Here is a 15,000-nt window from a genome sequence, read left to right on the forward strand (position 1 = left end):
AGGAGACAGGCCGGCATCCGTGAAAGTCAGGCCGAAGAGGACGGCCTTCCCCCGGACGCGAGGTGGGCCGAGTGGCCCCTAAGTTCAACCGCGTGGAGGCTCCGGAGGAGACAGGCCGGCGTCCGTGAAAGTCAGGCCGAAGAGGATGGCCTCCCCCCGGACGCGAGGTGGGCCGAATTGCACTAAGTGCGACCAGGGGTTGGACGTTTAGGCGACCAGGGGTGGGCCACTTAGGCGACCAGGGGTGGGCCACGTAGGCGACCAGGGGTGGGCTACTTAGGCGACCAGGGGTGGGCTACTTAGGCGACCAGGGGTGGGCAACTTAGGTGACCAGGGGTGGGCCGTTTAGGTGACCAGGGGTAAGGGGTTTAGGCGACCAGGGGTGGGATGTTTAGGTGACCAGGGGTGGGACGTTTAGGTGACCAGGGGTGGGACGTTTAGGTGACCAGGGGTGGGACGTTTAGGTGACCAGGGGTGGGCCACTTAGGCGACCAGGGGTAAGGGGTTTAGGTGACCAGGGGTAAGGGGTTTAGGCGACCAGGGGTGAGACGTTTAGGCGACCAGGGGTAAGGGGTTTAGGTGACCAGGGGTAAGGGGGTTAGGCGACCTGGGGCTGGAGAGGAGCACCTTCCCCGGGCACAGGCAGGGAGCGAGCGCCCACCCCCAGCTCCATCGCTCCGGGGGTAATAGGCCGGCGTCTGCCACACTTAGCCCGGAGAGGAGCACCTTCCCCGGGCACGGGCGGGGAGCGAGCGCCCCCGGCTCCATCGCTCCGGGGGTAATAGGCCGGCGTCTGCCACACTTAGGCCGGAGAGGAGCACCTTCCCCGGGCACGGGCGGGGAGCGAGCGCCCCCCAGCTCCATCGCTCCGGGGGTAATAGGCCGGCGTCTGCCACACTTAGCCCGGAGAGGAGCACCTTCCCCGGGCACGGGCGGGGAGCGAGCGCCCCCCAGCTCCATCGCTCCGGGGGTAATAGGCCGGCGTCTGCCACACTTAGGCCGGAGAGGAGCACCTTCCCCGGGCACGGGCGGGGAGCGAGCGCCCCCAGCTCCATCGCTCCGGGGGTAATAGGCCGGCGTCTGCCACACTTAGGCCGGAGAGGAGCACCTTCCCCGGGCACAGGCGGTGCCAAGCGGCCCCTAAGTTTGCCCTTATGGAAGCTCCGGAGGAGGAGTGCATGCTGTGTGACAGTGAAGCCGAATATGAGCACCTTCCCCGGGCACAGACGGTGCCAAGCGGCCCCTAAGTTTACCCTCATGGAAGCTCCGGAGGAGGAGTGCGGGCGTGTGTCACACTTGGCCCGAATAGGAGCACCTTCCCCGGGCACGGGCGGTGCCAAGCGGCCCCTAAGTTTGCCCTTATGGAAGCTCCGGAGGAGGAGTGCATGCTGCCTGACAGTGAAGCCGAATAGGAGCACCTTCCCCGGGCACAGACGGTGCCAAGCGGCCCCTAAGTTTGCCCTAATGGAAGCTCCGGACAGTGAAGCCGAATATGAGCACCTTCCCCGGGCACAGGCGGTGCCAAGTGGCCCCTAAGTCTACCCTCATGGAAGCTCCGGAGGAGGAGGGCGGGCGTGTGTCACACTTAGCCCGAATAGGAGCACCTTCCCCGGGCACAGGCGGTGCCAAGCGGCCCCTAAGTTTGCCCTAATGGAAGCTCCGGAGGAGGAGTGCGGGCGTGTGTCACACTTGGCCCGAATATGAGCACCTTCCCCGGGCACAGGCGGTGCCAAGTGGCCCCTAAGTCTACCCTCATGGAAGCTCCGGAGGAGGAGGGCGGGCGTGTGTCACACTTGGCCCGAATAGGAGCACCTTCCCCGGGCACAGACGGTGCCAAGCGGCCCCTAAGTTTGCCCAAATGGAAGCTCCGGAGGAGGAGTGCATGCTGTGTGACAGTGAAGCCGAATATGAGCACCTTCCCCGGGCACAGGCGGTGCCAAGCGGCCCCTAAGTTTACACTCATGGAAGCTCCGGAGGAGGAGGGCGGGCGTGTGTCACACTTGGCCCGAATAGGAGCACCTTCCCCGGGCACGGGCGGTGCCAAGCGGCCCCTAAGTTTGCCCTTATGGAAGCTCCGGAGGAGGAGTGCATGCTGCCTGACAGTGAAGCCGAATAGGAGCACCTTCCCCGGGCACAGGCGGTGCCAAGCGGCCCCTAAGTTTGCCCAAATGGAAGCTCCGGAGGAGGAGTGCATGCTGCATGACAGTGAAGCCGAATAGGAGCACCTTCCCCGGGCACAGACGGTGCCAAGCGGCCCCTAAGTTTGCCCTAATGGAAGCTCCGGGGGAGGAGTGCGGGCGTGTGTCACACTTAGCCCGGAGAGGAGCACCTTCCCCGGGCACAGGCGGTGCCAAGCGGCCCCTAAGTTTGCCCTAATGGAAGCTCCGGACAGTGAAGCCGAATATGAGCACCTTCCCCGGGCACAGGCGGTGCCAAGTGGCCCCTAAGTCTACCCTCATGGAAGCTCCGGAGGAGGAGGGCGGGCGTGTGTCACACTTAGCCCGAATAGGAGCACCTTCCCCGGGCACAGGCGGTGCCAAGCGGCCCCTAAGTTTGCCCTAATGGAAGCTCCGGACAGTGAAGCCGAATATGAGCACCTTCCCCGGGCACAGGCGGTGCCAAGTGGCCCCTAAGTCTACCCTCATGGAAGCTCCTGAGGAGGAGGGCGGGCGTGTGTCACACTTAGCCCGAATAGGAGCACCTTCCCCGGGCACAGGCGGTGCCAAGCGGCCCCTAAGTTTGCCCTAATGGAAGCCCCGGACAGTGAAGCCGAATATGAGCACCTTCCCCGGGCACAGGCGGTGCCAAGTGGCCCCTAAGTCTACCCTCATGGAAGCTCCGGAGGAGGAGGGCGGGCGTGTGTCACACTTAGCCCGAATAGGAGCACCTTCCCCGGGCACAGGCGGTGCCAAGCGGCCCCTAAGTTTGCCCAAATGGAAGCTCCGGAGGAGGAGTGCATGCTGCATGACAGTGAAGCCGAATAGGAGCACCTTCCCCGGGCACAGACGGTGCCAAGCGGCCCCTAAGTTTGCCCAAATGGAAGCTCCGGAGGAGGAGTGCATGCTGCCTGACAGTGAAGCCGAATAGGAGCACCTTCCCCGGGCACAGGCGGTGCCAAGCGGCCCCTAAGTTTGCCCAAATGGAAGCTCCGGAGGAGGAGTGCATGCTGCCTGACATTGAAGCCGAATAGGAGCACCTTCCCCGGGCACAGGCGGTGCCAAGCGGCCCCTAAGTTTGCCCAAATGGAAGCTCCGGAGGAGGAGTGCATGCTGCCTGACAGTGAAGCCGAATATGAGCACCTTCCCCGGGCACAGGCGGTGCCAAGCGGCCCCTAAGTTTGCCCAAATGGAAGCTCCGGAGGAGGAGTGCATGCTGCATGACAGTGAAGCCGAATAGGAGCACCTTCCCCGGGCACAGACGGTGCCAAGCGGCCCCTAAGTTTGCCCAAATGGAAGCTCCGGAGGAGGAGTGCATGCTGCCTGACAGTGAAGCCGAATATGAGCACCTTCCCCGGGCACAGGCGGTGCCAAGCGGCCCCTAAGTTTGCCCAAATGGAAGCTCCGGAGGAGGAGTGCATGCTGCCTGACAGTGAAGCCGAATAGGAGCACCTTCCCCGGGCACAGGCGGTGCCAAGCGGCCCCTAAGTTTGCCCAAATGGAAGCTCCGGAGGAGGAGTGCATGCTGCCTGACAGTGAAGCCGAATAGGAGCACCTTCCCCGGGCACAGGCGGTGCCAAGCGGCCCCTAAGTTTGCCCTAATGGAAGCTCCGGAGGAGGAGTGCATGCTGTGTGACAGTGAAGCCGAATAGGAGCACCTTCCCCGGGCACGGGCGGTGCCAAGCGGCCCCTAAGTCGGTAAAGGTTGAAATAAGTAAATAAATACAAAAAGGACGAGGGGGTGGAAAAAAAAGGCAAAAACGTATAAAATTCCCCCATTCATTTCAATGGGCTCGGCCGAATTGGGCTTGCGGGACCGCCGAGGGCACGCCGGAGGGCGGTTGAGTCGGTAAAAGTTGAAATAAATGAATAAATACAAAAAGGACGAGGGGGGGGGAAAAAAAGGCAAAAACGTATAAAATTCCCCCATTCATTTCAATGGGCTCGGCCGAATTGGGCTTGCGGGACCGCCGAGGGCACGCCGGAGGGCGGTTGAGTCGGTAAAAGTTGAAATAAATGAATAAATACAAAAAGGACGAGGGAGGGGGGAAAATAAGGCAAAAACGTATAAAATTCCCCCATTCATTTCAATGGGCTCGGCCGAATTGGGCTTGCGGGACCGCCGAGGGCACGCCGGAGGGCGGTTGAGTCGGTAAAAGTTGAAATAAATGAATAAATACAAAAAGAACGAGGGGGGGAAAAAAAAGGCAAAAACGTATAAAATTCCCCCATTCATTTCAATGGGCTCGGCCGAATTGGGCTTGCGGGACCGCCGAGGGCACGCCGGAGGGCGGTTGAGTCGGTAAAAGTTGAAATAAATGAATAAATACAAAAAGAACGAGGGGGGGAAAAAAAGGCAAAAACGTATAAAATTCCCCCATTCATTTCAATGGGCTCGGCCGAATTGGGCTTGCGGGACCGCCGAGGGCACGCCGGAGGGCGGTTGAGTCGGTAAAAGTTGAAATAAATGAATAAATACAAAAAGAACGAGGGGGGGAAAAAAAAGGCAAAAACGTATAAAATTCCCCCATTCATTTCAATGGGCTCGGCCGAATTGGGCTTGCGGGACCGCCGAGGGCACGCCGGAGGGCGGTTGAGTCGGTAAAAGTTGAAATAAATGAATAAATACAAAAAGAACGAGGGGGGGAAAAAAAGGCAAAAACGTATAAAATTCCCCCATTCATTTCAATGGGCTCGGCCGAATTGGGCTTGCGGGACCGCCGAGGGCACGCCGGAGGGCGGTTGAGTCGGTAAAAGTTGAAATAAATGAATAAATACAAAAAGAACGAGGGGGGGAAAAAAAAGGCAAAAACGTATAAAATTCCCCCATTCATTTCAATGGGCTCGGCCGAATTGGGCTTGCGGGACCGCCGAGGGCACGCCGGAGGGCGGTTGAGTCGGTAAAAGTTGAAATAAATGAATAAATACAAAAAGAACGAGGGGGGGAAAAAAAGGCAAAAACGTATAAAATTCCCCCATTCATTTCAATGGGCTCGGCCGAATTGGGCTTGCGGGACCGCCGAGGGCACGCCGGAGGGCGGTTGAGTCGGTAAAAGTTGAAATAAATGAATAAATACAAAAAGAACGAGGGGGGGAAAAAAAAGGCAAAAACGTATAAAATTCCCCCATTCATTTCAATGGGCTCGGCCGAATTGGGCTTGCGGGACCGCCGAGGGCACGCCGGAGGGCGGTTGAGTCGGTAAAAGTTGAAATAAATGAATAAATACAAAAAGAACGAGGGGGGGAAAAAAAGGCAAAAACGTATAAAATTCCCCCATTCATTTCAATGGGCTCGGCCGAATTGGGCTTGCGGGACCGCCGAGGGCACGCCGGAGGGCGGTTGAGTCGGTAAAAGTTGAAATAAATGAATAAATACAAAAAGGACGAGGGAGGGGGGAAAATAAGGCAAAAACGTATAAAATTCCCCCATTCATTTCAATGGGCTCGGCCGAATTGGGCTTGCGGGACCGCCGAGGGCACGCCGGAGGGCGGTTGAGTCGGTAAAAGTTGAAATAAATGAATAAATACAAAAAGAACGAGGGGGGGAAAAAAAAGGCAAAAACGTATAAAATTCCCCCATTCATTTCAATGGGCTCGGCCGAATTGGGCTTGCGGGACCGCCGAGGGCACGCCGGAGGGCGGTTGAGTCGGTAAAAGTTGAAATAAATGAATAAATACAAAAAGGACGAGGGAGGGGGGAAAATAAGGCAAAAACGTATAAAATTCCCCCATTCATTTCAATGGGCTCGGCCGAATTGGGCTTGCGGGACCGCCGAGGGCACGCCGGAGGGCGGTTGAGTCGGTAAAAGTTGAAATAAATGAATAAATACAAAAAGGACGAGGGGGGGGGAAAAAAAGGCAAAAACGTATAAAATTCCCCCATTCATTTCAATGGGCTCGGCCGAATTGGGCTTGCGGGACCGCCGAGGGCACGCCGGAGGGCGGTTGAGTCGGTAAAAGTTGAAATAAATGAATAAATACAAAAAGGACGAGGGAGGGGGGAAAATAAGGCAAAAACGTATAAAATTCCCCCATTCATTTCAATGGGCTCGGCCGAATTGGGCTTGCGGGACCGCCGAGGGCACGCCGGAGGGCGGTTGAGTCGGTAAAAGTTGAAATAAATGAATCAATACAAAAAGAACGAGGGGGGGAAAAAAAAGGCAAAAACGTATAAAATTCCCCCATTCATTTCAATGGGCTCGGCCGAATTGGGCTTGCGGGACCGCCGAGGGCACGCCGGAGGGCGGTTGAGTCGGTAAAAGTTGAAATAAATGAATAAATACAAAAAGAACGAGGGGGGGAAAAAAAGGCAAAAACGTATAAAATTCCCCCATTCATTTCAATGGGCTCGGCCGAATTGGGCTTGCGGGACCGCCGAGGGCACGCCGGAGGGCGGTTGAGTCGGTAAAAGTTGAAATAAATGAATAAATACAAAAAGAACGAGGGGGGGAAAAAAAAGGCAAAAACGTATAAAATTCCCCCATTCATTTCAATGGGCTCGGCCGAATTGGGCTTGCGGGACCGCCGAGGGCACGCCGGAGGGCGGTTGAGTCGGTAAAAGTTGAAATAAATGAATAAATACAAAAAGAACGAGGGGGGGAAAAAAAGGCAAAAACGTATAAAATTCCCCCATTCATTTCAATGGGCTCGGCTAAAATGGGCCTGCAGTACTGCCGAGAGGCCGCCGGAGGACGCCCTAGTAGGCAAACGTTGATCCCCACACACGAGGGGTCAGTTAGGCGACCAGGGGTAGCGTTTAGGCGACCAGGGGTAGCGTTTAGGTGACCAGGGGTAGCGTTTAGGCGACCAGGGGTAGCGTTTAGGTGACCAGGGGTAGCGTTTAGGTGACCAGGGGTAGCGTTTAGGCGACCAGGGGTAGCGTTTAGGCGACCAGGGGTAGCGTTTAGGCGACCAGGGGTAGCTTTTAGGCGACCAGGGGTAGCTTTTAGGCGACCAGGGGTAGCGTTTAGGCGACCAGGGGCGTTGCAGTTCCGCCGAATTGCATTAGGGGCGCTGCAGTAGGCAAACGTTCATCCCCCCTAGTCAGAGGGTCATTTGCCTACTTCCCAGGTTTACCCGGGTTTTCCAAAACACCTGGGGCACATTTTCAGGGATCACGTTTTTAGAAACAAAAATATTCATAATTTCTTCTAAGTCCCCTTTCCAGCGGGGAACTTTGAAACATTGTATCCGACCACTGAAGGCTGTTGGCGGGCACGGCGCGGCAAACAGCCCGCACTCAGGCATGGAGCTCCGGGGAAAGTTGCCTAATTTCTTCTAAGTCCCCTTTCCAGCGGGGAACTTTGAAACATTGTATCCGACCGTGGAAGGCTGTTGGCGGGCACGGCGCGGCTCATAGCCGGCCCTCGGGCACGGAGCTCCGGGTGAATTTTCACAAATTTCTTCTAAGTCCCCTTTCCAGCGGGGAACTTTGAAACATTGTATCCGACCGTGGAAGGCTGTTGGCGGGCACGGCGCGGCTCATAGCCGGCCCTCGGGCACGGAGCTCCGGGTGAATTTTCACAAATTTCTTCTAAGTCCCCTTTCCAGCGGGGAACTTTGAAACATTGTATCCGACCGTGGAAGGCTGTTGGCGGGCACGGCGCGGCTCATAGCCGGCCCTCGGGCACGGAGCTCCGGGTGAATTTTCACAAATTTCTTCTAAGTCCCCTTTCCAGCGGGGAACTTTGAAACATTGTATCCGACCGTGGAAGGCTGTTGGCGGGCACGGCGCGGCTCATAGCCGGCCCTCGGGCACGGAGCTCCGGGTGAATTTTCACAAATTTCTTCTAAGTCCCCTTTCCAGCGGGGAACTTTGAAACATTGTATCCGACCGTGGAAGGCTGTTGGCGGGCACGGCGCGGCTCATAGCCGGCCCTCGGGCACGGAGCTCCGGGTGAATTTTCACAAATTTCTTCTAAGTCCCCTTTCCAGCGGGGAACTTTGAAACATTGTATCCGACCGTGGAAGGCTGTTGGCGGGCACGGCGCGGCTCATAGCCGGCCCTCGGGCACGGAGCTCCGGGTGAATTTTCACAAATTTCTTCTAAGTCCCCTTTCCAGCGGGGAACTTTGAAACATTGTATCCGACCGTGGAAGGCTGTTGGCGGGCACGGCGCGGCTCATAGCCGGCCCTCGGGCACGGAGCTCCGGGTGAATTTTCACAAATTTCTTCTAAGTCCCCTTTCCAGCGGGGAACTTTGAAACATTGTATCCGACCGTGGAAGGCTGTTGGCGGGCACGGCGCGGCTCATAGCCGGCCCTCGGGCACGGAGCTCCGGGTGAATTTTCACAAATTTCTTCTAAGTCCCCTTTCCAGCGGGGAACTATGAAACATTGTATCCGACCGTGGAAGGCTGTTGGCGGGCACGGCGCGGCTCATAGCCGGCCCTCGGGCACGGAGCTCCGGGTGAATTTTACAAATTTCTTCTAAGTCCCCTTTCCAGCGGGGAACTTTGAAACATTGTATCCGACCAAAGGAAGGCTGTTGGCGGGCGCGGCGCGGCTCATAGCCGGCCCTCAGGCACGGAGCTCCGGGTGAATTTTTACTAATTTCTTCTAAGTCCCCTTTCCAGCGGGGAACTTTGAAACATTGTATCCGACCAAAGGAAGGCTGTTGGCGGGCACGGCGCGGCTCATAGCCGGCCCTCAGGCACGGAGCTCCGGGTGAATTTTTACAAATTTCTTCTAAGTCCCCTTTCCAGCGGGGAACTTTGAAACATTGTATCCGACCGTGGAAGGCTGTTGGCGGGCACGGCGCGGCTCATAGCCGGCCCTCAGGCACGGAGCTCCGGGTGAATTTTCACAAATTTCTTCTAAGTCCCCTTTCCAGCGGGGAACTTTGAAACATTGTATCCGACCGTGGAAGGCTGTTGGCGGGCGCGGCGCGGCTCATAGCCGGCCCTCGGGCACGGAGCTCCGGGTGAATTTTTACAAATTTCTTCTAAGTCCCCTTTCCAGCGGGGAACTTTGAAACATTGTATCCGACCGTGGAAGGCTGTTGGCGGGCACGGCGCGGCTCATAGCCGGCCCTCAGGCACGGAGCTCCGGGTGAATTTTCACAAATTTCTTCTAAGTCCCCTTTCCAGCGGGGAACTTTGAAACATTGTATCCGACCAAAGGAAGGCTGTTGGCGGGCGCGGCGCGACTCATAGCCGGCCCTCAGGCACGGAGCTCCGGGTGAATTTTTACAAATTTCTTCTAAGTCCCCTTTCCAGCGGGGAACTTTGAAACATTGTATCCGACCGTGGAAGGCTGTTGGCGGGCACGGCGCGGCTCATAGCCGGCCCTCAGGCACGGAGCTCCGGGGGAATTTTCACAAATTTCTTCTAAGTCCCCTTTCCAGCGGGGAACTTTCAAACATTGTATCCGACCACTGAAGGCTGTTGGCGGGCGCGGCGCGGCTCATAGCCGGCCCTCGGGCACGGAGCTCCGGGTGAATTTTTACAAATTTCTTCTAAGTCCCCTTTCCAGCGGGGAACTTTGAAACATTGTATCCGACCGTGGAAGGCTGTTGGCGGGCACGGCGCGGCTCATAGCCGGCCCTCAGGCACGGAGCTCCGGGTGAATTTTCACAAATTTCTTCTAAGTCCCCTTTCCAGCGGGGAACTTTGAAACATTGTATCCGACCGTGGAAGGCTGTTGGCGGGCGCGGCGCGGCTCATAGCCGGCCCTCAGGCACGGAGCTCCGGGTGAATTTTTACTAATTTCTTCTAAGTCCCCTTTCCAGCGGGGAACTTTGAAACATTGTATCCGACCAAAGGAAGGCTGTTGGCGGGCACGGCGCGGCTCATAGCCGGCCCTCAGGCACGGAGCTCCGGGTGAATTTTTACAAATTTCTTCTAAGTCCCCTTTCCAGCGGGGAACTTTGAAACATTGTATCCGACCGTGGAAGGCTGTTGGCGGGCACGGCGCGGCTCATAGCCGGCCCTCAGGCACGGAGCTCCGGGTGAATTTTCACAAATTTCTTCTAAGTCCCCTTTCCAGCGGGGAACTTTGAAACATTGTATCCGACCGTGGAAGGCTGTTGGCGGGCGCGGCGCGGCTCATAGCCGGCCCTCGGGCACGGAGCTCCGGGTGAATTTTTACAAATTTCTTCTAAGTCCCCTTTCCAGCGGGGAACTTTGAAACATTGTATCCGACCGTGGAAGGCTGTTGGCGGGCACGGCGCGGCTCATAGCCGGCCCTCAGGCACGGAGCTCCGGGTGAATTTTCACAAATTTCTTCTAAGTCCCCTTTCCAGCGGGGAACTTTGAAACATTGTATCCGACCAAAGGAAGGCTGTTGGCGGGCGCGGCGCGGCTCATAGCCGGCCCTCAGGCACGGAGCTCCGGGTGAATTTTTACAAATTTCTTCTAAGTCCCCTTTCCAGCGGGGAACTTTGAAACATTGTATCCGACCGTGGAAGGCTGTTGGCGGGCACGGCGCGGCTCATAGCCGGCCCTCAGGCACGGAGCTCCGGGGGAATTTTCACAAATTTCTTCTAAGTCCCCTTTCCAGCGGGGAACTTTCAAACATTGTATCCGACCACTGAAGGCTGTTGGCGGGCGCGGCGCGGCTCATAGCCGGCCCTCGGGCACGGAGCTCCGGGTGAATTTTTACAAATTTCTTCTAAGTCCCCTTTCCAGCGGGGAACTTTGAAACATTGTATCCGACCGTGGAAGGCTGTTGGCGGGCACGGCGCGGCTCATAGCCGGCCCTCAGGCACGGAGCTCCGGGTGAATTTTCACAAATTTCTTCTAAGTCCCCTTTCCAGCGGGGAACTTTGAAACATTGTATCCGACCGTGGAAGGCTGTTGGCGGGCGCGGCGCGGCTCATAGCCGGCCCTCGGGCACGGAGCTCCGGGTGAATTTTTACAAATTTCTTCTAAGTCCCCTTTCCAGCGAGGAACTTTGAAACATTGTATCCGACCGTGGAAGGCTGTTGGCGGGCACGGCGCGGCTCATAGCCGGCCCTCGGGCACGGAGCTCCGGGTGAATTTTCACAAATTTCTTCTAAGTCCCCTTTCCAGCGGGGAACTTTGAAACATTGTATCCGACCGTGGAAGGCTGTTGGCGGGCACGGCGCGGCTCATAGCCGGCCCTCAGGCACGGAGCTCCGGGGGAATTTTCACAAATTTCTTCTAAGTCCCCTTTCCAGCGGGGAACTTTCAAACATTGTATCCGACCACTGAAGGCTGTTGGCGGGCGCGGCGCGGCTCACAGCCCGCCCTCAGGCACGGAGCTCCGGGGAAATTTGCCTCATTTCTTCTAAGTCCCCTTTCCAGCGGGGAACTTTCAAACATTGTATCCGACCACTGAAGGCTGTTGGCGGGCGCGGCGCGGCTCACAGCCCGCCCTCAGGCACGGAGCTCCGGGGAAATTTGCCTCATTTCTTCTAAGTCCCCTTTCCAGCGGGGAACTTGCAAACATTGTATCCGACCACTGAAGGCTGTTGGCGGACGCGGCGCGGCTCACAGCCCGCCCTCAGGCACGGAGCTCCGGGGAAATTTGCCTCATTTCTTCTAAGTCCCCTTTCCAGCGGGGACCTTTCAAACATTGTATCCGACCACTGAAGGCTGTTGGCGGACGCGGCGCGGCTCACAGCCCGCCCTCGGGCACGGAGCTCCGGGTGAATTTTACCTCATTTCTTCTAAGTCCCCTTTCCAGCGGGGAACTTTCAAACATTGTATCCGACCACTGAAGGCTGTTGGCGGGCGCGGCGCGGCTCACAGCCCGCCCTCAGGCACGGAGCTCCGGGGAAATTTTGCCTCATTTCTTCTAAGTCCCCTTTCCAGCGGGGAACTTTCAAACATTGTATCCGACCACTGAAGGCTGTTGGCGGGCGCGGCGCGGCTCACAGCCCGCCCTCAGGCACGGAGCTCCGGGGAAATTTGCCTCATTTCTTCTAAGTCCCCTTTCCAGCGGGGACCTTTCAAACATTGTATCCGACCAAAGGAAGGCTGTTGGCGGACGCGGCGCGGCTCACAGCCCGCCCTCAGGCACGGAGCTCCGGGGAAATTTGCCTCATTTCTTCTAAGTCCCCTTTCCAGCGGGGAACTTTCAAACATTGTATCCGACCACTGAAGGCTGTTGGCGGGCGCGGCGCGGCTCACAGCCCGCCCTCAGGCACGGAGCTCCGGGGAAATTTGCCTCATTTCTTCTAAGTCCCCTTTCCAGCGGGGAACTTTCAAACATTGTATCCGACCACTGAAGGCTGTTGGCGGGCGCGGCGCGGCTCACATCCCGCCCTCAGGCACGGAGCTCCGGGGAAATTTGCCTCATTTCTTCTAAGTCCCCTTTCCAGCGGGGAACTTTCAAACATTGTATCCGACCACTGAAGGCTGTTGGCGGGCGCGGCGCGGCTCACAGCCCGCCCTCAGGCACGGAGCTCCGGGGAAATTTGCCTCATTTCTTCTAAGTCCCCTTTCCAGCGGGGAACTTTCAAACATTGTATCCGACCACTGAAGGCTGTTGGCGGGCGCGGCGCGGCTCACAGCCCGCCCTCAGGCACGGAGCTCCGGGGAAATTTGCCTCATTTCTTCTAAGTCCCCTTTCCAGCGGGGACCTTTCAAACATTGTATCCGACCACTGAAGGCTGTTGGCGGACGCGGCGCGGCTCACAGCCCGCCCTCAGGCACGGAGCTCCGGGGAAATTTGCCTCATTTCTTCTAAGTCCCCTTTCCAGCGGGGACCTTTCAAACATTGTATCCGACCACTGAAGGCTGTTGGCGGACGCGGCGCGGCTCACAGCCCGCCCTCAGGCACGGAGCTCCGGGGGAATTTGCCCCCTCATTTCTTCTAAGTCCCCTTTAGGCGACCAGGGGTTGACAATTTAGGTGACCAGGGGTTGACAATTTAGGCGACCAGGGGTGACTTTTAGGCGACCAGGGGTGAGGTTTAGGCGACCAGGGGTGAGGTTTAGGCGACCAGGGGTAGCGTTTAGGCGACCAGGGGCGTTGCAGTTCCGCCGAATTGCATTAGGGGCGCTGCAGTAGGCAAACGTTTTTACCCCTAGTCAGAGGGTCATTTGCCTACTTCCCAGGTTTACCCGGGTTTTCCAAAACACCTGGGGCACATTTTTAGGAACCACGTTTTTAGAAACAAAAATTCTTCTATGTCCACCTCCGTGAAAGAAATTGCCCAATGGTTCCCGCGGAAGAGAGCTGCCAGGCGGACGCATACTGCAATAACGGCCGCCCTGGCGCTCTGGTGGATGTTATCCTCGAAATTTCTTCTATGTGCCCATTCCAGCGGGCAACTTGCGAACAATGGTGTCCGACCATGGAAGGCTGTTGGCGGACGCGGCGCGGCTCACAGCCCGCCCTCTGGCACGGAGCTCCGGGGGAATTTTCCCCTCATTTCTTCTAAGTCCCCATTCCAGCGGGGAGCTTGCAAACGTGGTATCCGACCACTGAAGGCTGTTGGCGGGCACGGCCCCACCAGCGCAACACGGCACTTCCTATGACTCGGGTCCGACGCAGGAGGAGCGGTCCTCCCGGCCCCACCACACGGCACTTCCTATGACTCGGGTCCGACGCAGGAGGAGCGGTCCTCCCGGCCCCGCCACACGGCACTTCCTATGACTCGGGTCCGACGCAGGAGGAGCGGTCCTCCCGTCCCCGCCACACGGCACTTCCTATGACTCGGGTCCGACGCAGGAGGAGCGGTCCTCCCGGCCCCACCACCGCCACACGGCACTTCCCATGACCCGGGTCCGACGCAGGAGGAGCGGTCCTCCCGGCCCCACCGCAGCACACACAACCACTGACCGATTGGCAATCATGACCCGCCATCGGAGGGCCCCTGCCGGCCCCGGCCTCGCGCCGGGGTGTTCGGGTGGACGGTTCCTTCGGCCTGCGGGTCGACCTCTGAGCGTTGGCCGGCACCGCAGCACCGCAGCACACATAACCACTGACCGATTGGCAATCATGACCCGCCATCGGAGGGCCCCTGCCGGCCCCGGCCTCGCGCCGGGGTGTTCGGGTGGACGGTTCCTTCGGCCTGCGGGTCGACCTCTGAGCGTTGGCCGGCACCGCAGCACACACATAACCACTGACCGATTGGCAATCATGACCCGCCATCGGAGGGCCCCCGCCGGCCCCGGCCTCGCGCCGGGGTGTTCGGGTGGACGGTTCCTTCGGCCTGCGGGTCGACCTCTGCGCGTTGGCCGGCACTTCCCTACCGTTACCCACCCCACCCCTGGGGTTGTGACAAAACGGCACTTCCTATGACTCGGGGTCCGACGCAGGAGGAGCGGTCCTCCCGGCCCATCTCGCACCCACACCCTGACATATACTGCACCACACCAACCACTGACCGATTGGCAAGCATGACCCGCCATCGGAGGGCCCCTGCCGGCCCCGGCCTCGCGCTGGGGTGTTCGGGTGGACGGTTCCTTCGGCCTGCGGATCGACCTCTAGTGCACCAACCAGCGCGAAACCGCTTTCGTCGCGAGACCGAGACGACCCTGTCGCGTGCCCGTCGGCCACACGGGCCCAGAGATGTCCTACACGGGAGTTCCGCCGCGCTCGCGGGTGCCCCGCCACGAGAGGGGTGCGGGAGCCCAGGCCCGCGTCAGCCGAGCGGTCCTTTCCGAAAAAGCATGTTTCTCAAACCCTACCGGCGTCTGTCAGAAGACGCCGCCTCCGAGTGCGTGTTGCGGTCGCGGGCGTGCGGGCGGCTCCGGCTCCCTCCCGCGACTGACCGCCACGCGGTAACGCGGCCTCTACGGACCGAGTACATACCGAGGCCCAGCCGACTTCCTCACCGCGCACGGGGGCTGAATCGGTAACGGAAATTTCGGTAGCCCACGTCCGAAAAAAATGAGAGAGAAAAAACAACGAGGGAGGCTGGGGTGCCGCCGG

This window comes from Idiotropiscis lumnitzeri, chromosome 22 (genome assembly GCF_059441095.1).
Source record: "Idiotropiscis lumnitzeri isolate Australia: NSW breed Sydney's pygmy pipehorse chromosome 22, RoL_Ilum_1.0, whole genome shotgun sequence".
NCBI classification, from domain to species: Eukaryota; Metazoa; Chordata; class Actinopteri; order Syngnathiformes; family Syngnathidae; genus Idiotropiscis; species Idiotropiscis lumnitzeri.